At 38.8% G+C, this 27,644-nt stretch overlaps 1 protein-coding gene across 12 annotated transcripts in view; it reads left to right on the top strand.

Annotated features, from left to right (window-relative positions):
* Window positions 1-2,206: 2,206 nt before the first annotated feature.
* The window catches only part of LOC106093487 (putative FERM domain-containing protein FRMD8P1), a 251,624-nt gene continuing 226,186 nt past the window's right edge, over window positions 2,207-27,644 (top strand). For 6 of the 12 annotated variants that reach the window (XR_009397259.1, XR_009397253.1, XR_009397257.1 and 3 more), the window contains exon 1: window positions 2,209-2,585. The gene's annotated coding sequence lies outside the window, so the exon portion shown is untranslated. Of the gene's footprint in view, window positions 2,586-27,644 lie in introns of all 12 variants that reach the window. The other 6 variants (XR_009397254.1, XR_009397256.1, XR_009397255.1 and 3 more) reach the window with 5 other exon arrangements.

Raw genomic sequence — 27,644 nt, 5'->3', positions numbered from 1 at the left:
GTTTATATACCATTCGGGCCCAGAGATTTCTTAGCGTCGAGATACGTAGGACCATTTTAACTTCACGCGTTCGAAAAAATATCTGATTCTAGATCCACGTTCAATCACCGGGATTGGTTAATTGCTTAAAGGAAGGAAGGAATTCCCTGCAAACATTTCAGCCAGTAGATAAGCCTCATCTACTGGAGGTGAACAACTGGTCATCTTTAACAAGAGTTGGGTTTTGCCGTTGGGCTACCCTTTATTCTTTCTACGAATGACGAAAAGCTTTCCCCTCGGTGAAGCAATAACTGTAGCATGTAGTTCACGTTCGTGATGAAACTTTTCGTGTCTAAGTACTTTGGCACCAGAAGTTCTTTCCTGTATGCGACGCATTCGGGCATTGCCATTTTTGTTCCTAAATGCTTCCACTTTTGATCCGACGGCATCTCTGCATGTCCGATTAAACCAAAAGTTATCCTTTGATTTACCCAATAAATTCTTAGTCTGAATGAACGGTCCCATTCCTATAAAAAAGAAACTCCTCCCACCATTTTAGCAGTAGCATTTACGTCGCCGTTTTAAAAACAAAGTTCCAATTAAAATGCTGGAAAAATTCATTGTGTTCGGCTCAAGGTGCTGGGGAAGAGGTGGTGCGAAGAGAAGAACACGAAAAGGATGCTGAAATGATGCAGTGGTCTGAGTTACCAAGAGGTGGAAGGACATTAAATTCACAATTGTCGGGTGCGAAGTTAAAAAAGGTCAAGAGTGTTATTATGGTGTATTATTGTTTTGTTGACGCTGCGGCGCGGTTGTTATTATTTTTATAGCACGCTTTTACTTGTTTTCTTTGATTTGATTATCAGAGTGGAGAGGAAAACGAAAAACAAGACGACCGGATTATGGTTTTGTGCACTTGCACGTATGATATTTTGATGAAGTTATTGCTCGGATTATTTCTATATTTTTTATATCGGACAATCATGCGGTTTTTATTTTCTTTTTGAGCACTTTATAAGATGGCATTATTGTTGTTTTTCCGCAAATACAATAAAAAACGTAATGACACGATGTATAAACGCGGACAACAGACCAAGATATATTTATTTACAGGTTGTGCCAGTTGCCCAACAACAAAATATTGAGTTCACTGTTTGTCAAAATCAGAGATAAGTGCAACTCTGATTTTGAGTATGTTAACTATAAAGCACACACAACCAAAACTCGTTGACAGATAGTGCACTTCGCGAGAAAAAATTTTACTCAGTACGGTACACTACCTGGTAATTATGTCATGCAACAGACTAACACGTATACAGCGGACGATGGACAAACTACACTTTATGGCATAGTGGTTGTTTCGATATTGCAGCTTATGACAGCCGTTTTGTGTCAATCATCATGTCAGGATGTTTCGATGATGATCGCATATCATAATATACAGGTTTGATTTAGTGGATGCGAACTTTGCAAGTTGTTGGACTTTTTAAAGCGATCTGGATGTTCAACCGTAAAAAATACAAGGCAATGTACGAAAATGTCAAAGTGAGTCTGATTGCAGATTGTCATTTAAACCTAACATAACCTATAGATATGGCACAAACGTTGGTTCGTATAAGGTTTTACAAAAAAATGTAGAGGCATTTATGGTCGCATTCACAAAACTTATTGAAGCCTTGAAACATGTTAACTTGACAGTTCTATAAAGGAAATCTATCAAATGAACCTATTTTAAATCTACATTAAGTTTTGTGAATACAGGTGTTAGTATTTATTTACCGCATGATAGAAAAAAAAGTTTTAACTTATAACTAGTACTATCTATTGGGCACTAAATGCCTTTATATATGTAGTTTTGTGATACAAAATTCTAATCTTTAATAAATAAACATAAAAATTGTGATTTTTTAGGGAGATTATACATATAAGGGCCACAGATTAAACCATTTTCAGGCAGGTTTCGGATATTGTAATTTTATAGACTGTGGTTAAACGAATAAATGAAACACATTAAGTCGGGTATACACAAAACTGAATGTAACTTTGAATAAATAGACCTATCCCAAATAAACTTATTATAATGCTTCATTAAGTTTTGTGAATATGGCCCCGATGTGATTAAGTACACCGTAAATTATGTGAGAGAAATACTGCACTCACCTACAGTTATATTGCGCAAACGCAGTCTCAAAGTTAGGGTAGCAAAGACACATTCACATTTGTGTGCTTCCAAATGAGTGTGTGATGTATCACAATCAAACCAAAGTAGAAAATACCAACTATTGCAAATTAATTTAGTTTTCTTGAACAATAGTAGGGATAGTCGATTTTTGGTGACTTAATCGTTATCTGTCATTTGCGTGTTGGAAAAGGTTCAAATTGCAACTTGACATTACAAGTAAATTAGAAAGTATATGAAGAGTAGTTTATTCAGTGTGACAAATTTAACAGCGTAAATAAAATTGGACGATTAAAAACTAATGTATTTAAAAATAAATTCCGGCGTATATTCAATGAGAGCATTACTTGTCAAATAATTTATTTCCAGCAGAAATGTTTGAATTTAATTGTGCTTCAAATTTGCCACAATACGCTCTTTTTTGCATGTAAGTAATACCAATTCATCGTGAAGCTTATAATAGGCCGGAGTGGCACCATTTATTCTCAAAATTGGTAGAATTCTTTAAATCGATATATAAAAAAATGGTGTTTACCTCTGATAATAATATATCTTTCATTGCTTTGAGATTTTAGATACTAGTCAGGATAGGTAGGAGCAATTGTTGAACAAGATTATATTGAGTGCACTATCTGTTAAAATCAGCTATTAATGCAACTCTGATTTTGTGTTTATTATTAGTTCGCGCCATTTTTCGTTGTTTATGTGTGTGATGGTTCTTATAAAGAACATATATACACCTAAATTAGAGCGATCAAAACCACGTTTTCACTGCTCATTAAATACAGATTTAAGGCTTTCGTCAGCTAATTTCATAAAGGAAAAACAGATAATCGAGTCATTAAATCCCGATTTAAAGAGCAGTGTAAATGGGTTCTAAACATGGTATTGACTTATAAACATCTTTTCAAACAAGGTGTTAATTGCTTTAATTTTTTTGATATAGGTTAGGTTAGGTTGAAAAGAGGGTGCAGATATTAATCCGCCCCATGCCACTATGGACATACATCAAAGCCAGTAATCGGCTTGTTGTGCGCACTAAAAACCATTAAGTAATCTCTCAAAAAAAATTTAATGTAGGAATTCCGCGCTACTTACATAAATCTTAATTCTTTTCAATGCCACTCTCCTATGTTGGTTCATGTCTGATATTGTGTGTCCACCTACGTACCGGTATCTGTTGGACGCAAAAGACGGGTGATGACAAAGGAAATGCTCCAACGTTTCATCATCTTCCCCGCATGCCCTACACATGCTATCACTTGACGCACCGATTTTACATAAGTGAGCTCGTAGTTCTATGTGTCCTGTTATGATACCAATAGCTATACTGACCTCCTTCTTGCTTCCTTTCAGCAATATCCTCGTCTTCTCACGATCTGGATCCCCCTTGTTTCGCTGTTCCACAATGTTGCATGCGCATTCGTCGCCCACTCCTTTAACTCGGACGGCGTCGACCCGAAGGCTTCGGGATAACCAAGTTTATTGACGGCAGTCCTCTGGCCTTCACCGTCAAATCGTCTGCCCTTTCATTTCCCCTTACTCCGTTATGGCCCGGCACCCAAACGAAGTGGATTTTTCCATCCTCATAGAAGGAGTTAATCTCCTTCTTACACTGCAAGACTGTTCGTGACCTTACCGTCCTGGTTGTTCTTGCCCTTATGGCAATTTACTGTCGGTAAAGATGTTCACACTCGACGTCCTCGCGTTAGCACCACACCACTTCACGCATTCCTTGATTGCCCGGATCTCCGCCTGCAGGACGGTATTATGGTCAGGCAGTCTAAAACAGAAGTCAGTCCCTGGGTTTTCAATGTAAACCCCCAGGCCCACTCTGTCCTCTAGCTTTGATCCATCCGTGTAACGTGATCTTCCAGATGGCAATACTAGGGTTCCGTCAATCCAAGACCGATGGCAGCAGTGCCTCGCACTCGACTTCAAGGTTCATCTCAGGTTTCCGATCGGAAACCTCTCCCCTTCCTTCCAGGTTTCCTATCGTCGCTTCGATTATACCGCGATGGTATGAGCTGCTCCCATCCTCAATCCATTGTCCCATCACCTTAAGTCTCATAGCCGTAGTGGCTGCCTCACACTTAATCTGTATGTCAATGGGTCGGATATCTAGAATAGTCTCCAGTGTCCTAGTGTGCGTGGCCCTCATCGCTCCGCCTATGCCATGTTCTCTGAACCTGTTGTATGGTTTTTATGCTGCACTTTTCCTCCATAGCAGTCATCAAACTACTGAGGCGAAGTAAGTATTGGTCTAATCACGCCAGTAGACTCTACTAGGATCCAGGCCCTATTTCGAGCCTACGGCCCGTCTATATAGTGCCCAACATCTGTGGGCTTTCTCAGTACGCTACTGAATGTGACACTTCCAATTCAGTTTTCTGTCCAAGATCACATCTAAGTATTTGACCTTGTCAGATATCGAAATCGTTTTATTAAGGAAACGTAGTGCGCTAAATTCGTTCACCTTCGTCTTCCTCGTGAACAGGCATACTTCATTCTTCTCTGGGTTAACATTGAGACCTCTGGGTCTAGCCCATATGCCAAATGCAAGACCCTTTCGGCCCTTTTACATAGCTCGTTCGGATCCTTACCTCTTAAAAGTATTATAACATCAAATCCCTCCTCAGTCAGCATCCGTAATAGGACATTTATGGTGGTCACCCATAGGAGTGGCGATAAAATGCCCCCCCTGTGGCGTGCCCTGTGCCACTTTCTCCCTTATATTTATGCCATTGAACACACAATTTATCCACCTGTTCCTTAGCATATGGTTTATCCAGTCTCTAAGGACCGATCCCCCCGGTACTGGTCTAAGGATTGGATCAATGTGTCGTTCCGCATATTGTTAAAAGCCCCCTCGATGTCAATGCATTCCGCCAGTATGAACGTTTTGGCATCGAAGGATTCTTCTATTTTATGCACAACCTCGTGCAGGGCAGTCTCCACCGACCTTCCCTTGACATAGGCATGCTGCTTATATTTGAGAAGTTCGCTGCATGTCATACTCTTTATCATGGTGTCCACAATACGTTCCATGGTTTTAAGTATAAAGGACGTAAGGATTGTGGGTCTGTAGGCATAACTTGCCTTGTCGGGCTTAGGTATAAACACCACCCTTACCTCTTGCCAGGCTTTCGGAGCATATGATAGTCCTAGGCACGCTTTGAAAATTTTAGCCAGACGAGGCGCCAGATAGTCTGCCTCTTTCTGTAGTAAATCCGGAAATATTCCATCAGATCCGGGTGACTTAAATGGTTGAATTTCCTCAAGGATTCCTTCACCATAAATTCCGTTCCTTCGATCAACGTCATTATTCCAAGATTCCGGTGTCTCCGTGAGTCCCTTCGTATCCTGTGGAAAATGGGTTTTCATCAAATCTTAAACATGTCCCCCGTTGTCTTTGCTCTCACTCCCATATCGTCTACTAAAGTTTCAGTTTGGACATAGATTTTTGAGAGAAATATTTTCCTTGGTAGCGTCATTAACGCTATCGACCTGTTCGTAGAAAATCTTCCAGGAGGCACGTTTTGCCCCTCTGGTAATCTTATTGTATTTCTTGAGCCATGTGTAATACACATCCCAATAAACTTCAGCTTTTTTACGACGTGCTCTGTTAAAAAGTCTGCGGACATCTTTCCCAATATTGCGAATCTCCCCGGTCATCCAGGGTTATTCTTAGGCTGATTTTCTTTCCCGAAGAGGACAACTATCTTCGAAGGATCCCACTAGTGCAGTCGTAATCCAGTTGACATTTTCGTCCATCTCTTCTATGCTTGGACAGTCTAAATTATCTTGCCCAAGTCTTCTTCTGAGTAGCCTTCCGAATTTTGTCCAGTTGGTTTTCAACTTATTGCCGAAGCTTATCGGATTCGGCGGTGGCCGTGTTATTCTAAACCTAATGTAGCGATGATCTGAGAAAGAGTGTTCCATGGAGACCTTCCAAACCTCATCCTCATCGATCAGATTTTCGGAACATATCGTCACATCTAATACCTCCTGCCTAATCCTATTAACAAAGGTAGCGGTGTTACCAATATTAAGTATTATTAGGTCGTTAGTATTCAAGAACTCTGCCAGGGATTGGTCCCGCTTATTAGTGATGGTGCTACCCCACGAAATGTGGTGAGAGTTCGCATCGCACCCTTTTAGTACCTCGTTTCCTGACTGTTTTGCTTTCCCCGCCAGCCGTTGCAGCTCCGACGTGGGTGGCGGTGTCGGAGAGTCGAAAGGCAGATAACTGTTGCATCCGACGTTGACAACTCTGGGGAAAATACGTAATTCAAATTTCTATGACAAATAACGCAGGTCCTCGGCCGAGTACCAGTGATAGCATAGAATAATTGGTAGTTGATATGGTTTAGTGGTTTAGTCCAGAGACCTTGTTCCGGGCCGTTCATGGCTCCTGAATTAAGGCAATATGTATCTTGCCCTTGCTGATTTTCTCCGTCAGAGCGTTTGTAGCAGTCTCGCTCCGGTGGAGGTTTATCTGGATTACCTCAATTATTGGTCCTCCAGTAAATGGGCATCTTGGGAGAAGGTGATGATCTCATCGTCTGCTCCCTGTTCTTTAAACTGAATTGACTTTCCTGTCACTACACTGCCTGATGTCATCGTTTTAGGTTCATTCCTTGTCTAGTCTTCCGACTTTTTAAGTCGGTAATGGTTCCATCGTCGGGTCCCTGTTCGTTAAGCTTTATTGGGTTTCCATTCCCTGTTCTGCCTCGTGTTTCAATACTAGGATCTTTGCCTATCTTAGCCTTCCAAATCTTAAGTAAATGGGCTTCTTGGGAGTAGGTAATGGTACCATCATCGGTCCCCTGTTCGTTGGGTTGCATTGAGTCTCCTATAGCAGCGCTGCCTAATGTTTCAATATTAGGATCTTTACCTATCCCAGTATTCCGAATCTTTAAGTCGGTGATGGGTCCTTCGTCGGGTTCCTGTTTGTTAGGTTGTGTTGAGTCACCTGCCACTGCATGGCCTGGTGGACGTCGCAGTATGAAAATTTCTGCCTATCTTAGTCTTCGCAATCTTGAAAAAGACAGCTTTGCCCTGTAGTGCGCCATGCCTTTATCTTAGCCAAACTCGTCACGGAGACTTGATCAATGCCAACCGCAAAGAGCGTTCCTTCCTCCTTCCCCTCCCTGTGGAAGACCTTCCACTTCTCTGCGACCAAACCTTGGTTTTGCTTGCCCAAGAATCCCAACATGCGTTCCGTCGCAAATTTTCTGCCTCATCCCTTGATGAAGACCGTAGCCTTTATGAGCTGGGGGATATCCACCTTTCTCACAAGGTCGACCTTTGCGCCCTCCCAAGGAGCTTGAATATCTCTGACGAGCTGTTTGACGGTATCAATACATTCCGCCGACGCAAAACGCAGCGTAAGGATGTCGCCTCTAAACTCGCAGCGCATCATTTGTATGGGTGGAACCTCTGCAGAGTTCCACACATGTTCAAAAATCCGATCGTTAACCAGATCCTCCACTTGGGACCGATGATCTGGTGGAATTCTACCGGATGCACAGCCGATATTGATGACTGCATAAGTCAGCTCATCTCTCTTGTGCTTCCTTGCCACTCTGGCGTAAGAGGGCGGCTCTTTACCATTCTCAGCGACCATCTTCCCCTTCCGTGATGGCTGTGGCCTCCTTTTGGAAGTCACAGTCCTCCATGAAGAGTCGGGGGCCGTGCGCGCTTCCTTCGTTCCTGTTCCAACTTTGTCCACCTCCGCAGGACACAGTCTGGAGTCTCCATTGCGGGATGGCTAGCTTGGTTTTCCCAGAGTACTTTTTCTTTCTTCAGTATTTTAGTAGTGTTATCCTCTTCGGGAAATCTTATTCTTTTTCCAGCTTCCGTGGAAGTGCTTGGAATGCCAGTTCTATCCCTTCCAGCATCCTGCACCTTTGCCCGATTACGCTGCCGGTACATACTCCTCTGTCTCCTTCGTCGTGCATCGGATCGCTTTCTCGGTCTGCTTGTGAGCTTAGCAAAGCCATCGCTCACTTCTGCTGTCATCCCGATGCCCTCATCTCTCGGTTCGGCTGCGATGACTGTTTCATTGATATAGTCGCTTTCTAAATCCGAGTCAGAAACTCCACCTTTACTTAAAGTCTTGGGACGAACTGTGTATCCCTCTGGTTTATCCGTCTCTTCCCCTTTTATTAGTCTGACGACTAGTTGTGCGCTTGAAGCATTTCTCTCGACTACAGGTACCAAGGCACCCAAACCTATAGGAGGGGAGGACAAGATGCTGCGGTCTGACGCCACCACCGCAAATGTTGAGTCTTTGGAGTCTAGCCTCCAGAAGGCTTTAAATTTTTTTTTTTCGTAATAGGTAGTACCTATTCCGAGATACGAATATACATATATTTATTTTTTACTTTGAGGAGCAAAATAAAAACACGTCCGCTTCACTGAACGGCTACAATAAGATTCTTCTTTTGATATAGATATTCGATATTTTTTATATCACGGCAAGTGATTGGAAAATAAAAGCATACGTTAAACCTGTTGTTATTCTTATCTTTTTTGTTATGAGGGACATTTTATAAAATATAATAAGCCTGCACTGTAACTATTTTCTTGTTGTGTAGGTATATAATAAATAAATATCAATTATTAATTTTTATTTAAACAGTAAAAATTTTATTTAAAAGAAATGACAAATTTCAAATGAATGGGGTTTTTGAGTTAACCTTTTTTTTAATTCCATTTTGTATAAACAAATTTATATTAAATACAATTCATTTATATGCCTCAGCACCTCTATGACAACTGTTTGCGAGAATTTACATATTAAAATAACAAAACTTGTTTAAATAAAATAACTTATATATATGTAACCACATTAGAAGCATTTCAATGTCTTGATGTAAATATTATTTTATTAGATTTTTGAAATCCCTTATTGTTATACATAAGGACAAATTGTTGCACTCTAAACATCCCGATATTTTGTTTTTTTCTAAACGACATCTGATTACTCTGAGGTTAGATCTGTCTCCGGTAACCGATATTATTTACTACTTTACAAATGTATGTCAAAACTTGATTTTTATATTATCCAAAACCTGGTATCGGTGCAAATTCTGTGTAAAGCATGAGTGTGGAGTACATCTCCCTTAATTATATACTGATTCCAATGCTTTGTTCTGAAAACTTGCCAGGATTTCAAATCTGAAATATTTTTGTAACCATTAATAATGGGCAAATTATTTAGGTGACTTTATACCAATGATTTGAAAACAAAGATCTTAACTTGCTGGCTCAGTTTATTTTTATATTTGTATAAAATTCACACACCAGGAGTTATTTTGTCTCTCATTTCCTTTATATGTAGACTCCAGCTCAGAGTGCTTTGTAAATCAATGCCTAAATACTTAATGTTATCCACCTCAGGAATTACTTTACCATCTTCCATAACATGGTAGGTACTGGGAAAACGATGTGTTTGAGATCTAAATGCAACACATTTAGTTTTATTGGTATTCAAAACTTATTTGTAAAGTTTTGCATATTCACAAATTAGAGCTGCGTCTCGTTCTACAACTGCTTTTAGTGTCAGATCATGTTTATAAGGATAAAATATGGATAATGATGTCGTCAGGATACATAAACAATTTTCTATAAAATCTGTTTTCGATTTTGTAAATAGCTCCGAAAAACTACAACTCATTGCCACGTATACGTTTTTAGAATGAATTTCAGCGACTGCAGAAAAGGCACGATCCAAACCCTCGCATATACAGTTCACGACATTTACTATTGTTTCCTCAGTTCCACACCCTTTCTGAAACCCGTAATGATTTTTGAATAACAAACATTCTTCGTGAAAGTAAGCAGAAAGTTGCGAGAAAATAATTTTTCTAATATTTTGTTTATAATGGACAGGAGTGCTACTGGTCTGTACTGCTAAAAACGTGTCTCCTATGGTATTAGTACCGTCTTTTGTATCTTCAAGGAATCCGGATAGGTAGAGCTATTTATGACAGCATTGAAAATAATAGTTAAGAATGGAGTTAGATCTTGTGCACAGTCATATAAGGTTTTTTGAGCTATTTTTTTTCTAGGCCACAACTTTTATTTCGATTCAAATTAAGTATTATAATTCGTAGTGTGCTCTAATTTTAAACTATTATGATGGTATATTAGAGTTCTAATCGAGTGAAAATGATCAGAACTTGATTGAAATCTAAGTCTCAAATCCGCAACTGTGTCTATAAAAAGTCATTAATTTTGTTGCTTTTACCAGGTCAGAATGTATCCATTCATCTTGATCATCTTTCGCTATTTCGGTCTTCGATTTTCTTTCAAGTGTATTGTTTAAGAAATGTCAACATTTCCTTGGTTGATTTTGTATATTTGAAAGATTTTCATTAAGATAAATACCCATTGAACATTCGACTTATTCTTTTTATGACTATTTTTAGAGCATATGAATAATTTTTCCTTTTTAGTCTGAATAATTTCTTCTTGTGTTCTATAACCTCTTCTAAATCGGCATCTATTAATGGTGATATCTCATATTTCAATACATTTTTCCTTTTTCTTTCCTCTGTCGGTTGGGCTACAGCATTAGAAACATAAGATAGCAAATGAGAAATATCAGCAAATGAAACACACGTAAGGTTAGATAGTAGTAGGTTATGAGGGATTAGCTCCTTTACCTTTCCATAGTCGCAGTGTCGTTCTACGAATTCCACAGTATTATCATTGCTAGTATTTGAATCAATTTGACAATGGAAAATGTTTTGATCGGAAAGTTAATTTTCAACCGTTTTAGCATTTGTTTGCAATTAAGATTGCTATAGACGTGGTCAATAGGAGTGTCACTAAGTTAGTTTAGTTTAATTGGCTACGACAGAACAAATGTTTCACTAGCCGAACGTAGAATTGCGTTCCAAGCGCCTCGATCTTTCGAGGTGTATCCCACCACTTGATCTTTCCATCGGGCTTTTGGTCTTCCCGGTTTGTACCACTGTGTTTGCCTTCTAAAGACTTCTTTGCTGGAGCTTCTTCATCCATTCTGACAACATGACCTAACCAACGCAGCTGTTATATTTTGATGTGTGTAACTATGCTATCGTCGTCATACAGCTCGTGATTCAAACGTCGCCTATATTCTCCATTAACGCAAATTGGTTCATATATTTAACGATGAATCTTTCTCTCAAATATTCCAAGTACTGCATAAAGTAGCATCTGTTTGCCACTATTATTCTTCATTATCAACTTTCTTCATTTTCTTTACCTGCTTGGTTGTATATAGCGTTTCGGGAGTTGAAACCATCCATTTCGTCTTATCTCCACTTACTGCCAGACCCAAAGGCAGCCGCTACTATCTCCGGTGACCTACCTATGATGTCGATGTCGTCGGCATAGGCGAGTAGCATGTGTTCTCTTTGTGAGAAGTCTGCCATATCTATTCACATCTGCATCTCGTATAATCTTTTCCAACAGGATATTGATCACACGATAGGCTGTCTCCTTGTCTGAAGCCTTGTTTGGTATTAAATGGTTCGGAGAGATTTTTTTCTATTCTTACTGAGGAACGGGTATCAGCAAGTGTAATCAAGCAGAGTCTTATTATATACCAAACTCAGACATGGCTTATAATACATTTGAACGTAAAGGGGTATCGAAAGCGGCTTTGTAGTCAACAAAGCGATGGTAGGAGTTGATTTGTCATTCTAGGGTCTTTTCCAGGATTTGGCGTAGTGTGAATATCTGGTCCAGGGTGGATTTTCCAGGTCTAAAGCCGCATTGATAGGGCCCAATTATCTCAATGACTTTAGGTTTTAATCTTTTACATAGTACGCTCGAGAGTATCTTGTATGCGATGGGGAGAAGACTTATTCCTCTGTAGTTAGCACATTCCGCCTTGTCTCCTTTCTTGTGTACGGGACATAGTATGCTAAGGTTCCAATCATCGGGTATGCGTCCCTCTATCCAGATTGTGCAGATAAGCTGATGCATACGCCTTCAGCGTGTCGCCGCCGGTCTTAAATGGTTCAGAGGGCAACCCGTCCGCTCCTTGTTGTTCTTTAGTCGGGTCACTGCTACTTGGACCTCATTCTGACTTCTAGGTAAACATTCTAACCATCATTATTGATTGATTCTGCGGTATTATCTTCGGCACCAGCGTCGGACACTAGCAGTTGGGTAAAATGTACTTTCCATATCCTCAGCATGCTATCTGTGTCAGATACCAGATTTCCTTCTTTGCCTCTGCAGGAGGATATGCCTGCACCAAAGCCATCGGTTTGATGTTTAATTCTTTGATAGAATCTCCTTCTCTCCCCATACCTCTCCTTCATCTGGCGCGTTGCTACTGATTGCAGGGTTGCTCTATATGCCGCATTCTTGGCTTAGTAGCATCTCGACACTCTTGGTCGTACGATGGGTTTCTTGGAGGCGGCTTCCGGTACCCAAGTACGGATTTCGCGGCATTTTTCATGGAGTGGGCAATAGTTTGCCACTGCGCCATTATATCATCGGAACAAGGACTGCTTTCATCAAGCAGTTGGGTCAGTCGAGTGGAGTATGCCGCTGACATCTGTTGTGTTTGCCTTTTTTTAAGGTCCAGCTTCCGTGCAGTGTCAAATCATACTTTCCTCGCTATGTTCAAACGGGTGCGAACCTTTGCCGCTACAAGGTAATGATCCGAATCTATATTCGATCCACGGATCGATCGTACATCTAACACGCTGGATAAATGCCTTCCATCTATCACAACGTGATCAATTGATTCCTCGTGTTTTGATCGGGTGACAGCCATGTAGCTTTTTGAATATTTTGATTTTGAAATATATTGCTACTAACTACCATGTTTTTTTGCCGCGCGAAATCTATTATAGTAGATATATAATAGCCTCAACCAATTATCGGACGTTACCTCGTGGAGGCTCAACCTCCGTTTTTACTATTCCTTTGTTCATCATAGTTTTCCGGGGCGGGTTACTGGCCCAGCGCCCCAACCGCATGGGTTTTGTGGGATTGCACATGTATCCCTCGTTGTGGCGAGTCGCTTGCTCCAAGATCCAACGCTCGCCCCCAGCCGCTCCTAACCTGGGAACAGACGCTGATGTTGGCCATTGGTTATTTGAAGACGCCAATAACTCGCCTTGTCATCTCAAGTATCATTGGCACTCAGTATTTAATTAAGAGCCAGTGCCACCTGACGCCACACTGAGACTCTCACCTCGAAAATCGCTGACTGCCCCGGACGCATTTGCAGCTACTCTGCATAAAAACGGAGCTTTCCAGCATCCGCAAACTGTAGACGCCCCCAGTAGCTTTTCGTGGTAACGATGGACACCACGCAAGTTGGAGCTCAAAGTTCCAGCCTGTGTGATGCTCATAGTTATCCCGTGTCGGCCGGGAGAAGTGTCACTAAAGGGACGTGAAACAAGGTTATGACAGTTGGAAAAATGGTAACAAACAAACGCTGCAATAAGTCAATGCTAAGGCCAAAACAGAAACGCTGTATCGAAAAATGCAACGTTGCAAACAAACGCCAAGAAATCGACACGCAAAAGTTGAACAATTTTTAGCTTTGACGACTAAAAAATTATTGTATCTACATGTGGCAGCACTGAACGATGCTAACTTCAAGCGTCAAAGTTGAAATTTTTTTAACTTCATGCGTCGCTTTCGTGGGATTTGTTTGCAGAGTTCCATTTTGCAACGCGACACTCAAAAACAAAGCTCAACGCGCTTTAGAATCTTCGACAAAAATACACGGCGAACGCCCATATTTATAAAACATACTATTTAAAAAATTTAAATAATTGTTTTGGTTGCATTTTAGGGATCTAAAAAATTAAATTAGTTTAGCCCTTTTCCAGATAAAGTTTTATCATCCAATGTCACGAGACAACGTTTATAAAGTTGTTGCTTACGCATAAATCAATGGTTGGTGTTTACAAATTCAAATTAATTACGTATAGACAGTTAATTGCTTGTTTAACTAGGGTTGTCTACTAATTATGATGTCATAAAAATGGCATTGATATAGACCCTATGTAACCCTTTGAAGGCACTCATTCCTTGTGTATTGTAAAGTGTAGAGGATATGTTTGCGAAAGGATTGACGGTGGTAGGTTAGGTTATGTTGCTTAATTAATTATGTTGCCATAAAAATGTCATTGATATGGCTGTGGCACTTGCGCATTTCTTGTGTGTTGTAAAGTGTGGAGGATATGTTTATTACGGGATTGGCGGTGGAATATGAGGGATTGATTCTATTAGGGTTGCAAATCATGGTGTTATGAAAATCTCATTGGTATGGATCCTATGGTACCCTTTGTTTAGTGTGGGATTGATCCTCATTGTACATTGTTTTGCATAAAAGTGTAAGAAGAAAGAAAGCAACATTTTGAATAGTGTTGATGGTGCAAAATAAGCGTCATGTCTGATAATTTGGAATTGATATGTAAAATTAATAACAATAATCTAAAACCAATTTTAAATGTGAAGGCGTGAATGCGTTATTGATTGTTGTTATCGAACCACAACCCAATACGGAGATGTAGTAGTGCTGAGCTTGGAGGGACATACGTTATAAAGGGTGATTTTTTTGAGGTTAGGATTTTCATGCATTAGTATTTGACAGATCACGTGGGATTTCAGACATGGTGTCAAAGAGAAAGATGCTCAGTATGCTTTGACATTTCATCATGAATAGACTTACTAACGAGCAACGCTTGCAAATCATTGAATTTTATTACCAAAATTAGTGTTCGGTTCGAAAAGTTATGTATGTTTCTTAATTTTTTTCAATGCCATACAGAGTTTTTATGGTTTTATATGCGTACATTGGTATATAGATTGCGTTTTTAAATAAATGTGTATATTATATTTAACTGAATAAAGTAATTATGCAATGGTGTTTGTTTTTGTGCGTAAAATTTTTGTTTATGCAGATTTGTTTGTAGGCGATGTACATCCATTACTACTATTATTTTCAAGAAATTCCAATAGAACAATGCATTCCTTTATTTCTTAAGCTAATATGGGTGTTTCCGTTCTTTTGAGTTTCCTTTGTCTGATTCTTCGGAACAACCATCAGTCTCGTAATCTTCGCTTTGATTAGCCATATGTATTATGCCGGTATCAGATACAATAGCACAGGATGTGACATTATCATCGCACTTGATACTCTTTGAGAGGCTATCAATAGACCATCCAGGAGGTATTACAATGTCTTGTTGTATACAGCGATATAGTTCGCCTTTTCGTCAGAACACTTACATCCGATTATGCTGGACGATTATCTAGAAGCAAAAACACTTGCACTTCTTATCGAAGCCAATGTTTTGTTGATGTTCTCTTACTTCTGACACAAAATTGTTGTTGAACCACTTGAGAAATATGTCCAGGCTTTTTAATTTGATTTATAAATTACAGGAAGGTTTTAAAAAATTTTTTAATGCTCTTGATTGGCACTTTTTCCTATTACAATGAATTTGCATCTGTGCGTCCCAGCTGCATTACAATAAAGCAAGGCGGCTATGCCCTCTTTTAATGCTTTGTACCCAATTATCTATTGATGCTTTGTATCCATCAATAGATAATTCAGTTGACAGATTTTCACTTTGAATATATTCCCGTTTGACTTCTACAAACAGAATGGCTGATTCATAATCAGCACATTTTTTGGATTTTTTTTAGCCAAGCAGTTAAGTACTTGCATTCCGAATTTATGTTTAGTTTTTCATGAAATTATTTGGCTTTAAATTTGAGTCAACTCACCCGAAATTGGGATTCCATTGAATCTTTCTTGACGAAACCATTCCTATGTTGCGAAATCAACTTTTGGATTTTCAGATTTTTTTTGTGTATGTCTTGTTTTCAAGTCAACCATAGATTTACTTCTAGAGGCAAATTTTTAAGTTGTTTTTTTCTTTATTATAAAGTCGCGTACAACTTGACCGGTCAATTTTTATTTAGAGACTGAATGTACATTTGAACTTCGATTATCCGGGTATCTTTTCACCGGTTAACCGGGATGCTGTGTTTTTGGTTTTGGACCTCTATTAACCGTGGTTTATCTCTACTATCCGTGCTTCAACTATTAACCATGCTTACCTCTATTATCCGTGCACCAAATACATGATTGATGTAAAATTCTGGGATTCCCCTTCTTATTTTGAGTTAAAGTTCTATCTGTGAGTTTGTAATTGAAAAATGGCTAGTCAAGGTGTTTGGTCGACAATGGCTTCAACAGCAAAAAAAAAAAAAGAGGAGAATGTAAAGTTCTTTCAATTCAGGAACTATTAGAACTGATTAAAGATCACAGTAAATACACACCTCGGTTGTTTTGTATTTAGGAAACTTTACGCGAAAGAAGAAACACTTTTAAAATATGCCTCTAGAAGTGAATCTATGGATGGTTTAAAACAAGCCATAAGTAAGGCAAACAAAACATTGGCGTCGATAGGGAACGAGGAGGAAAGGATGAGAGCACAACGAGATGTAAATGGTTTGATATTTGAAAAAGTTCCATTAATATTTCTTCCACCGAATTCCACCTGCTCAATATGAATTCGCTCTTCAACATCCAGAAGCTGGACAACAACAATTACGATTCATGGAATCTCTTTAAGTTAAAAGTGTTTTTGTACATCAAGGCTTTTGGTCGGTTGTGTCTGGAGAAGATATTAAACCAGAGCCCACAGCAACAAACAAGGACGAGAAAACAAAATTATATTGAAATTAAAAATTGTAAAATTGCGGCAGACACATGGATCAAATTAAACAATTAAAGAGGTACACCGACCAAAGAGACCGGTTCGAAAAGTTCCTCTCTTCAAACACCTTTTGCAAATGCGTATGACTGACGAGGAATATGTACAGGAGTACATTTGCAAATATGTGTCCACAGTGGAGAAATTGGCCGAGACTGGAATCGCCCAAAGGAGGAGTTATTCGTCATTATGCTGTTAGCAAGCCTTCCACAATCATACCATAATTTGGTTGTTGCGTTGGAAGCCAGAGATAAGTTATCACTACTAAGCACTCTGAAGGTAAAATTGAGTGAGGAAAGTGAATGCCGAAAAGTCAACAACGACGGTGCGAATGCCAATGGTAGTGTTCGAGTTTTTTTGGCACGTAAACAAAAGCACAAAAAACGAAACGCAGTCACCAACAAAAACAACGGCAATGGTAACAAGATTCAAAGACGAAAAACAAATTTGAAACGCTTTATTTGCGGACGTGTTGATCATTTCGCAGCGCAGTGCAGAGGCAGACCTAACAAAGGAGAGCAGAAGAGAGAAACTAATGTTCAACCCGACCGAGCATTTACAATGCACGACGCAGTAAATTCACAAAAACATATGTGGTGCGTTGATAGTGGTGCTTCTGCGCGCTTATGTTGTGACCGCAGTTTGTTTACCCAGTTCGAGAATCACGCAGAAGAAATTTTTCTAGCAGGCAACAACAAAATCTAATCGCAATGCAGAAGTCAAATTTACATTAAGGCAATAGATGTGACATTAAGGGATGTTTTGTACATAGCATGCCTGCAGTGTAATTTTCTTTCTGTTAAAAAAACGGTCAATAGCAGCTGCAGTGTGGAAGTTAACTATAACGACGCAAGTATAGCAAAGCATTAAAGATTTTTTGAAAGCAAAGAAAACATGTTATTCTCATGCAACAAAAGTTATGAGAGTATGAAGTGGCATAAGCGATATGGGCATGCTTTGAAATGATTAAAGGTCTACGAATCAATGTGCTTGTGAACATCGATTGCAAAGTGTATGTGCAAAGAAAATGCTGTGTGAAACAATTTCAAAGCACGGTAATAGATCACAAGAGCTATTGGAAATTGTGCATAGCGACGTATGTGGCCCTATCAATACAGCATCAAATGGAGGAGCGAAATACATACATACATTCATTGACGACAAAAGCCAATATGTGCATGTGTATTTTTTGAAGAAAAAAGACAAAGTCTTCGAGAAATTCAAAGAGTTTAAAACCATGGTGGAGAGGCAAGTTGACAAGAAAACTAAAATTTTTGCGCAGTGACAATGGCACAGCCAGTTAACAGTATCGTATACTTCCCAACAAAACGGCGTCGCAGAGAGATTCAGAAGGACGTTGGTGGAGATGGCTCGATGCATACTGGTAAACAGGGGTCTTTTGCAAATTGTTTGGGCTGAAGCTGTTAACACTCCTGCATATCTGCGAAATAGATCACCAACAAAGGCTTTAGAAGATGGCACGCAGTATGAGGTTTGGTATAACCGAAAACCAATAGTCAAACACCTGAGAACATTTAAAGCCCTCGCCATTTCACTTGACAAGAAGCAGCACACAAAATTTAAACCAAAAGGCAAGGAGTATATTATGGTTGGATACTCCGACACGGCGGCATATCGACTGTACGAAAAGACCACAAGAAAAATCATCGTAAGCAGAGACGTTTATTTGGTAGGAGTTGATTTGTCATTCTATGGTCTTTTCCAGGATTTGGCGTAGTGTGAATATCTGGTCCAGGGTGGATTTTCCAAGTCTAAAGCCGCATTGATAGGGCCCAATTATCTCAATGGCTTTAGGTTTTAATCTTTTACATAGTACGCTCGAGAGTATCTTGCATGCGATGGGGAGAAGACTTATTCCTCTGTAGTTAGCACATTCCGTCTTGTCTCCTTTCTTGTGTACGGGACATAGTATGCTAAGGTTCCAATCATCGGGTATGCGTCCCTCTATCCAGATTGTGCAGATAAGCTGATGCATACGCCTTCAGCGTGTCGCCTCCGGTCTTAAATGGTTCAGAGGGCAACCCGTCGGCTCCTGATGCCTTGTTGTTCTTTAGTCGGGTCACTGCTACTTGGACCTCATTCTGACTTCTAGGTAAACATTCTAACCATCATTATTGATTGATTCTGCGGTATTATCTTCGGCACCAGCGTCGGACACTAGCAGTTGGGTAAAATGTACTTTCCATATCCTCAGCATGCTATCTGTGTCAGATACCAGATTTCCTTCTTTGCCTCTGCAGGAGGATATGCCTGCACCAAAGCCATCGGTTTGATGTTTAATTCTTTGATAGAATCTCCTTCTCTCCCCATACCTCTCCTTCATCTGGCGCGTTGCTACTGATTGCAGGGTTACTCTATATGCCGCATTCTTGGCTTAGTAGCATCTCGACACTCTTGGTCGTACGATGGGTTTCTTGGAGGCGGCTTCCGGTACCCAAGTACGGATTTCGCGGCATTTTTCATGGAGTGGGCAATAGTTTGCCACTGCGCCATTATATCATCGGAACAAGGACTGCTTTCATCAAGCAGTTGGGTCAGTCGAGTGGAGTATGCCGCTAACATCTGTTGTGTTTGCCTTTTTTTAAGGTCCAGCTTCCGTGCAGTGTCAAATCATACTTTCCTCGCTATGTTCAAACGGGTGCGAACCTTTGCCGCTACAAGGTAATGATCCGAATCTATATTCGATCCACGGATCGATCGTACATCTAACACGCTGGATAAATGCCTTCCATCTATCACAACGTGATCAATTGATTCCTCGTGTTTTGATCGGGTGACAGCCATGTAGCTTTTTGAATATTTTGATTTTGAAATATATTGCTACTAACTACCATGTTTTTTTGCCGCGGCGAAATTTATTATAGTAGATATATAATAGCCTCAACCAATTATCGGACGTTACCTCGTGGAGGCTCAACCTCCGTTTTTACTATTCCTTTGTTTATCATAGTTTTCCGGGGCGGGTTACTGGCACAGCGCCCCAACCGCATGGGTTTTGTCGGATTGCACATGTATCCCTCGTTGTGGCGAGTCGCTTGCTCCAAGATCCAACGCTCGCCCCCAGCCGCTCCTAACCTGGGAACAGACGCTGATGTTGGCCATTGGTTATTTGAAGACGCCAATAACTCGCCTTGTCATCTCAAGTATCATTGGCACTCAGTATTTAATTAAGAGCCAGTGCCACCTGACGCCACACTGAGACTCTCACCTCGAAAATCGCTGACTGCCCCGGACGCATTTGCAGCTACTCTGCATAAAAAAGGAGCTTTCCAGCATCCGCAAACTGTAGACGCCCCCAGTAGCTTTTCGTGGTAACGATGGACACCACGCAAGTTGGAGCTCAAAGTTCCAGCCTGTGTGATGCTCATAGTTATCCCGTGTCGGCCGGGAGAAGTTTCACTAAAGGGACGTGAAACAAGGTTATGACATTTGGAAAAATGGTAACAAACAAGTTAGTATAACCATCGTTGAGACGAAGAACGCTGCAATAAGTCAATGCTAAGGCAAAACAGAAACGCTGTATCGAAAAATGCAACGTTGCAAACAAACGCCAAGAAATCGACACGCAAAAGGTGGACAATTTTTAGCTTTGACGACTAAAAAATTATTGTATCTACATGTGGCAGCACTGAACGATGCTAACTTCAAGCGTCAAAGTTGAAATTTTTTTAACTTCATGCGTCGCTTTCGTGGGATTTGTTTGCAGAGTTCCATTTTGCAACGCGACACTCAAAAACAAAGCTCAACGCGCTTTAGAATCTTCGACAAAAATACGCGGCGAACGCCCATATTTATAAAACATACTATTTAAAAAATTTAAATAATTGTTTTGGTTGCATTTTAGGGATCTAAAAAATTAAATTAGTTTAGCCCTTTTCCAGATAAAGTTTTACCATCCAATGTCATGAGACAACGTTTATAAAGTTGTTGCTTACGCATAAATCAATGGTATAACACTGTCCATATCCATCAGACCTGCAGCAATGGATTTAATTGTATTCAGGAATATTGTTAAGTTGTAAGTAGGTAAAGTTGGTGTTTACAAATTCAAATTAATTACGTATAGACAGTTAATTGCTTGTTTAACTAGGGTTGTCTACTAATTATGATGTCATAAAAATGGCATTGATATAGACCCTATGTAACCCTTTGAAGGCAATCATTTCTTGTGTATTGTAAAGTGTAGAGGATATGTTTGCGAAAGGATTGACGGTGGTAGGTTAGGTTATGTTGCTTAATTAATTATGTTGCTATAAAAATGTCATTGATATGGCTGTGGCACTTGCGCATTTCTTGTGTGTTGTAAAGTGTGGAGGATATGTTTATTACGGGATTGGCGGTGGAATATGAGGGATTGATTCTATTAAGGTTGCAAATCATGGTGTTATGAAAATCTCATTGGTATGGATCCTATGGTACCCTTTGTTTAGTGTGGGATTGATCCTCATTGTACATTGTTTTGCATAAAAGGGTAAGAAGAAAGAAAGCAACATTTTGAATAGTGTTGATGGTGCAAAATAAGCGTCATATCTGATAATTTGGAATTGATATGTAAAATTAATAACAATAATCTAAAACCAATTTTAAATGTGAAGGCGTGAATGCGTTATTGATTGTTGTTATCGAACCACAACCCAATACGGAGATGTAGTAGTGCTGAGTTTGGAGGGACATACGTTATATTTGATTAAAAGCTTTAGTTCTTTGGATGATGTTGCTATTCGATACATCAACGGAGGATCCTTTTCTATTTCCAAACAGAAATAATTGCAAGCGCCATTTACAGCCCATATTTAAATGTTTAAATATACATTTTATAAATATTGGGAATAAACTTAAGAAAAATAAATGAAACAAACATACATAATAAAATTTAAAAATAATAAACGAATGTCTTTATATTTGTTGTTGTTTTTTTTTAATTTAATTCATCATATATTATTTCATGAAAAGAATTGATTGCTTGCCTTCGATGAATACAAAGACTTTAAATAAATTATTAACAGCATACCTAAACTTTTCATCCTTATGAAAATGGCAATTATGAAATAATTTCTCATACTTCTAAAACTTTTTTTTAAACTCTATGTTTACATTATTTGTATGGCAATATTGCAAATCAACCAGTACAAAATCGTGCAGATTGAAATTTGAAATTTTGGTGGACGTTTTGAAAAAACTATAAGAGGAGGCATTAGTATATTCTAAAACCTCGAAAGAATGGATCAGAAAAAAAAGAAAATTCACATTTCCAAACTCTTGAATTTGTTTTCGATGTGGAGTATTTCGTCGACCTGAATTTGCAGATAACTTGCCGCGTTTCCATCATGCTTTTCGCGCCTATAATATGGCTGAAGAAAACGACAAATTTAATAGGACTGACGCTGGAATTGTGGCTACATCTAATAACATACAAGGCCTACATTCAAGCTTGTTTTGATCGATACGAAGAAATTAACATATTCAATTGTATTTTGTAATAAAAATGAAGGGTCATATCTTGTTTTACTTCAAGGTAAAAACAAAATAAAACTGGATAGCGAAGCCTGGGGATCTATAAGTCGGAATTTTAAGGAAACAAATTGCTCATTTCTCCTTTAATTACAATACACCAACGTACGCAGCATTAAACAGGACTGTTTTCAGAAATACTTGGTTTAAGGAGCCGAACATTGAAATTGATTTGCTATGTCTACGTTATGACTTTGGTAAAAAAAATGTTTCATATTGCAAAACAAGATATTAAAATTTACAATCTAATACAAAGAATGGATACTAAGTAACATATGAACTATATTGAAATAAAAATATGCATTTTTTTCTAGATTTCATTATTTATATTGGTGTAACAAGTACAAACTTAATTGACCATATTTAAAAGAATCAAAATTTTGTTTTCTATATAATTGTATTTTATATCGCTATCTATATAGTTTACTATTCCCATGTGTGGCTGGAGATTTCCAAAACTATCTAAGTATTCCACTTGGTCTCCTTTTTTATAATAAGCAACCCAATGAGTTTCAGATCCTTTACAAAAATCAAGGTTTACTTTTCGACATTCATGGGGAACCTTCTTTAGAAGTTTATCTCTTTTTATGTTTTCGTGAAAATAAACGTACAGTTGAACCTTGATTATCTGGCTCACTTGGGACCGAGCTTATCTCGGAAAATCGAAACACGGTTAAGGGAGGTTTTTTTTTCTAAAACTCATTAATTATGTATGTTTCTTAATTTTTTTCAATGCCATACAGAGTTTTTATGGTTTTATATGCGTACATTGGTATATAGATTGCGTTTTTAAATAAATGTGTATATTATATTTAACTGAATAAAGTAATTATGCAATGGTGTTTGTTTTTGTGCGTAAAATTTTTGTTTATGCAGATTTGTTTGTAGGCGATGTACATCCATTACTACTATTATTTTCAAGAAATTCCAATAGAACAATGCATTCCTTTATTTCTTAAGCTAATATGGGTGTTTCCGTTCTTTTGAGTTTCCTTTGTCTGATTCTTCGGAACAACCATCAGTCTCGTAATCTTCGCTTTGATTAGCCATATGTATTATGCCGGTATCAGATACAATAGCACAGGATGTGACATTATCATCGCACTTGATACTCTTTGAGAGGCTATCAATAGAACATCCAGTAGGTATTACAATGTCTTGTTGTATACAGCGATATAGTTCGCCTTTTCGTCAGAACACTTACATCCGATTATGCTGGACGATTATCTAGAAGCAAAAACACTTTGCACTTCTTATCGAAGCCAATGTTTTGTTGATGTTCTCTTACTTCTGACACAAAATTGTTGTTGAACCACTTGAGAAATATGTCCAGGCTTTTTAATTTGATTTATAAATTACAGGAAGGTTTTAAAAAATTTTTTAATGCTCTTGATTGGCACTTTTTCCTATTACAATGAATTTGCATCTGTGCGTCCCAGCTGCATTACTATAAAGCAAGGCGGCTATTCCCTCTTTTAATGCTTTGTACCCAATTATCTATTGATGCTTTGTATCCATCAATAGATAATTCAGTTGACAGATTTTCACTTTGAATATATTCCCGTTAGACTTCTACAAACAGAATGGCTGATTCATAATCAGCACATTTTTTGAATTTTTTTAGCCAAGCAGTTAAGTACTTGCATTCCGAATTTATGTTTAGTTTTTCATGAAATTATTTGGCTTTAAATTTGAGTCAACTCACCCGAAATTGGGATTCCATTTAATCTTTCTTGACGAAACCATTCCTATGTTGCGAAATCAACTTTTGGATTTTCAGATTTTTTTTGTGTATGTCTTGTTTTCAAGTCAACCATAGATTTACTTCTAGAGGCAAATTTTTAAGTTGTTTTTTTCTTTATTATAAAGTCGCGTACAACTTGACCGGTCAATTTTTATTTAGAGACTGAATGTACATTTGAACTTCGATTATCCGGGTATCTTTTAACCGGTTAACCGGGATGCTGTGTTTGTTTTGGACCTCTATTAACCGTGGTTTATCTCTACTATCCGTGCTTCAACTATTAACCATGCTTACCTCTATTATCCGTGCACCAAATACATGATTGATGTAAAATTCTGGGATTCCCCTTCTTATTTTGAGTTAAAATTCTATCTGTGAGTTTGTAATTGAAAAATGGCTAGTCAAGGTGTTTGGTCGACAATGGCTTCAACAGCAAAAAAAAAAGAGGAGAATGTAAAGTTCTTTCAATTCAGGAACTATTAGAACTGATTAAAGATCACAGTAAATACACACCTCGGTTGTTTTGTATTTAGGAAACTTTACGCGAAAGAAGAAACACTTTTAAAATATGCCTATAGAAGTGAATCTATGGATGGTTTAAAACAAGCCATAAGTAAGGCAAACAAAACATTGGCGTCGATAAGGAACGAGGAGCAAAGGATGAGAGCACAACCAGATGTAAATGTTTTGATATCTGAAAAAGTTCCATTAATATTTCTTCCACCGAATTCGACCTGCTCAATATGAATTCGCTCTTCAACATCCAGAAGCTGGACAACAACAATTACGATTCATGGAATCTCTTTAAGTTAAAAGTGTTTTTGTACATCAAGACTTTTGGTCGGTTGTGTCTGGAGAAGATATTAAACCAGAGCCCACAGCAACAAACGCTGCACTAGTAGCAACATGGTAAAACAAGGACGAGAAAACAAAATTATATTGAAATTAAAAATTGTAAAATTGCGGCAGACACATGGAACAAATTAAACAATTAAAGAGGTACACCGACCAAAGAGACCGGTTCGAAAAGTTCCTCTCTTCAAACACCTTTTGCAAATGCGTATGACTGACGAGGAATATGTACAGGAGTACATTTGCAAATATGTGTCCACAGTGGAGAAATTGGCCGAGACTGGAATCGCCCTATAGGAGGAGTTATTCGTCATTATGCTGTTAGCAAGCCTTCCACGATCATACCATAATTTGGTTGTTGCGTTGGAAGCCAGAGATAAGTTATCACTACTAAGCACTCTGAAGGTAAAATTGAGTGAGGAAAGTGAATGCCGGAAAGTCAACAACGACGGTGCGAATGCCAATGGTAGTGTTCGAGTTTTTATGGCACGTAAACAAAAGCACAAAAAACGAAAAGCAGTCACCAACAAAAACAACGGCAATGGTAACAAGACTCAAAGACGAAAAACAAATTTGAAACGCTTTATTTGCGGACGTGTTGATCATTTCGCAGCGCAGTGCAGAGGCAGACCTAACAAAGGAGAGCAGAAGAGAGAAACTAATGTTCAACCCAACCGAGCATTTACAATGCACGACGCAGTAAATTTACAAAAACATATGTGGTGCGTTGATAGTGGTGCTTCTGCGCGCTTATGTTGTGACCGCAGTTTGTTTACCCAGTTCGAGAATCACGCAGAAGAAATTTTTCTAGCAGGCAACAACAAAATCCAATCGCAATGCAGAAGTCAAATTTACATTAAGGCAATAGATGTGACATTAAGGGATGTTTTGTACATAGCATGCCTGCAGTGTAATTTTCTTTTTGTTAAAAAAAACGGTCAATAGCGGCTGCAGTGTGGAAGTTAACTATAACGACGCAAGTATAGCAAAGCATTAAAGATTTTTTGAAAGCAAAGAAAACGTGTTATTCTCATGCAACAAAAGTTATGAGAGTATGAAGTGGCATAAGCGATATGGGCATGCTTTGAAATGATTAAAGGTCTACGAATCAATGTGCTTGTGAACATCGATTGCAAAGTGTATGTGCAAAGAAAATGCTGTGTGAAACAATTTCAAAGCACGGTAATAGAGCACAGGAGCTATTGGAAATTGTGCATAGCGACGTATGTGGCCCTATCAATACAGCATCAAATGGAGGAGCGAAATACATACATACATTCATTGACGACAAAAGCCAATATGTGCATGTGTATTTTTTGAAGAAAAAAGACAAAGTCTTCGAGAAATTCAAAGAGTTTAAAACCATGGTGGAGAGGCAAGTTGACAAGAAAACTAAAATTTTTGCGCAGTGACAATGGCACAGCCAGTTAACAGTATCGTATACTTCCCAACAAAACGGCGTCGCAGAGAGATTCAGAAGGACGTTGGTGGAGATGGCTCGATGCATACTGGTAAACAGGGGTCTTTTGCAAATTGTTTGGGCTGAAGCTGTTAACACTCCTGCATATCTGCGAAATAGATCACCAACAAAGGCTTTAGAAGATGGCACGCAGTATGAGGTTTGGTATAACCGAAAACCAATAGTCAAACACCTGAGAACATTTAAAGCCCTCGCCATTTCACTTGACAAGAAGCAGCACACAAAATTTAAACCAAAAGGCAAGGAGTATATTATGGTTGGATACTCCGACACGGCGGCATATCGACTGTACGAAAAGACCACAAGAAAAATCATCGTAAGCAGAGACGTTTATTTCGTGGAAGTTGACCAGAAAAATTACGCAGAGATTGATTTGTTGCCGAAAGGGTTGAACAATACGTAAATGATCCAAGCAGTCATCAAGAAATAACACAACAGAAAATAGATCATCAAAGTGACTACGAATCTGCAAGTGAATATGAAAGCGATGATCCATTAGAATATATGATCAGCAACAGCGGCCCAGGAAGACTAAAAATTGTGCGCAGCGTCGGACCAGGTAGACTGCAAGTGAATATGAAAGCGATGATCCATTAGAAGATATGACCAACAGCAGCGGCCCAGAAAGACCAAAAATTGTGTGCAGCGGCGGTCCAGGTAGACTGAAGATAACAACATAAAAAATGTTAATGTGCCAGAAAATGTCGATGAAGTGACCATGCACGGAGCCCTCATTAATAACAATACGTGGCAACTTGTGGAGCTATCTGAAGGACAAAAGGCGATTGGAAGCAAATGGTATTTGCATTAAAGAAAAACAAAAGTGGTGACATCGAACGAGGTATACGGAGTTAACTACGACGAAACATTTTCTCAAGTCGTTAGGTATGAAACAATAAGAATGGTGTTTGCTGCAGCAGCATAATATGGTCTTCATGCAACAAATGGATGTTTCAACAGCCTATTTAAATAGCGAGTTAGATGACAATGTTTACAAAGTGCAGCCCCAAAAGTTTGGCAACGGCGCTGTATGGACTTAAACAATCTGGGTTACATTGGAATAGTAAGTTCAATTTTATTTTAAATGAGATTGGTTTTAGGTAATGTACATAAAAAGGTAAA

Source organism: Stomoxys calcitrans, chromosome 2, assembly GCF_963082655.1.
Source record: "Stomoxys calcitrans chromosome 2, idStoCalc2.1, whole genome shotgun sequence".
Classification (NCBI taxonomy): Eukaryota; Metazoa; Arthropoda; class Insecta; order Diptera; family Muscidae; genus Stomoxys; species Stomoxys calcitrans.
This window is presented reverse-complemented; position numbering and strand designations above follow the sequence as displayed.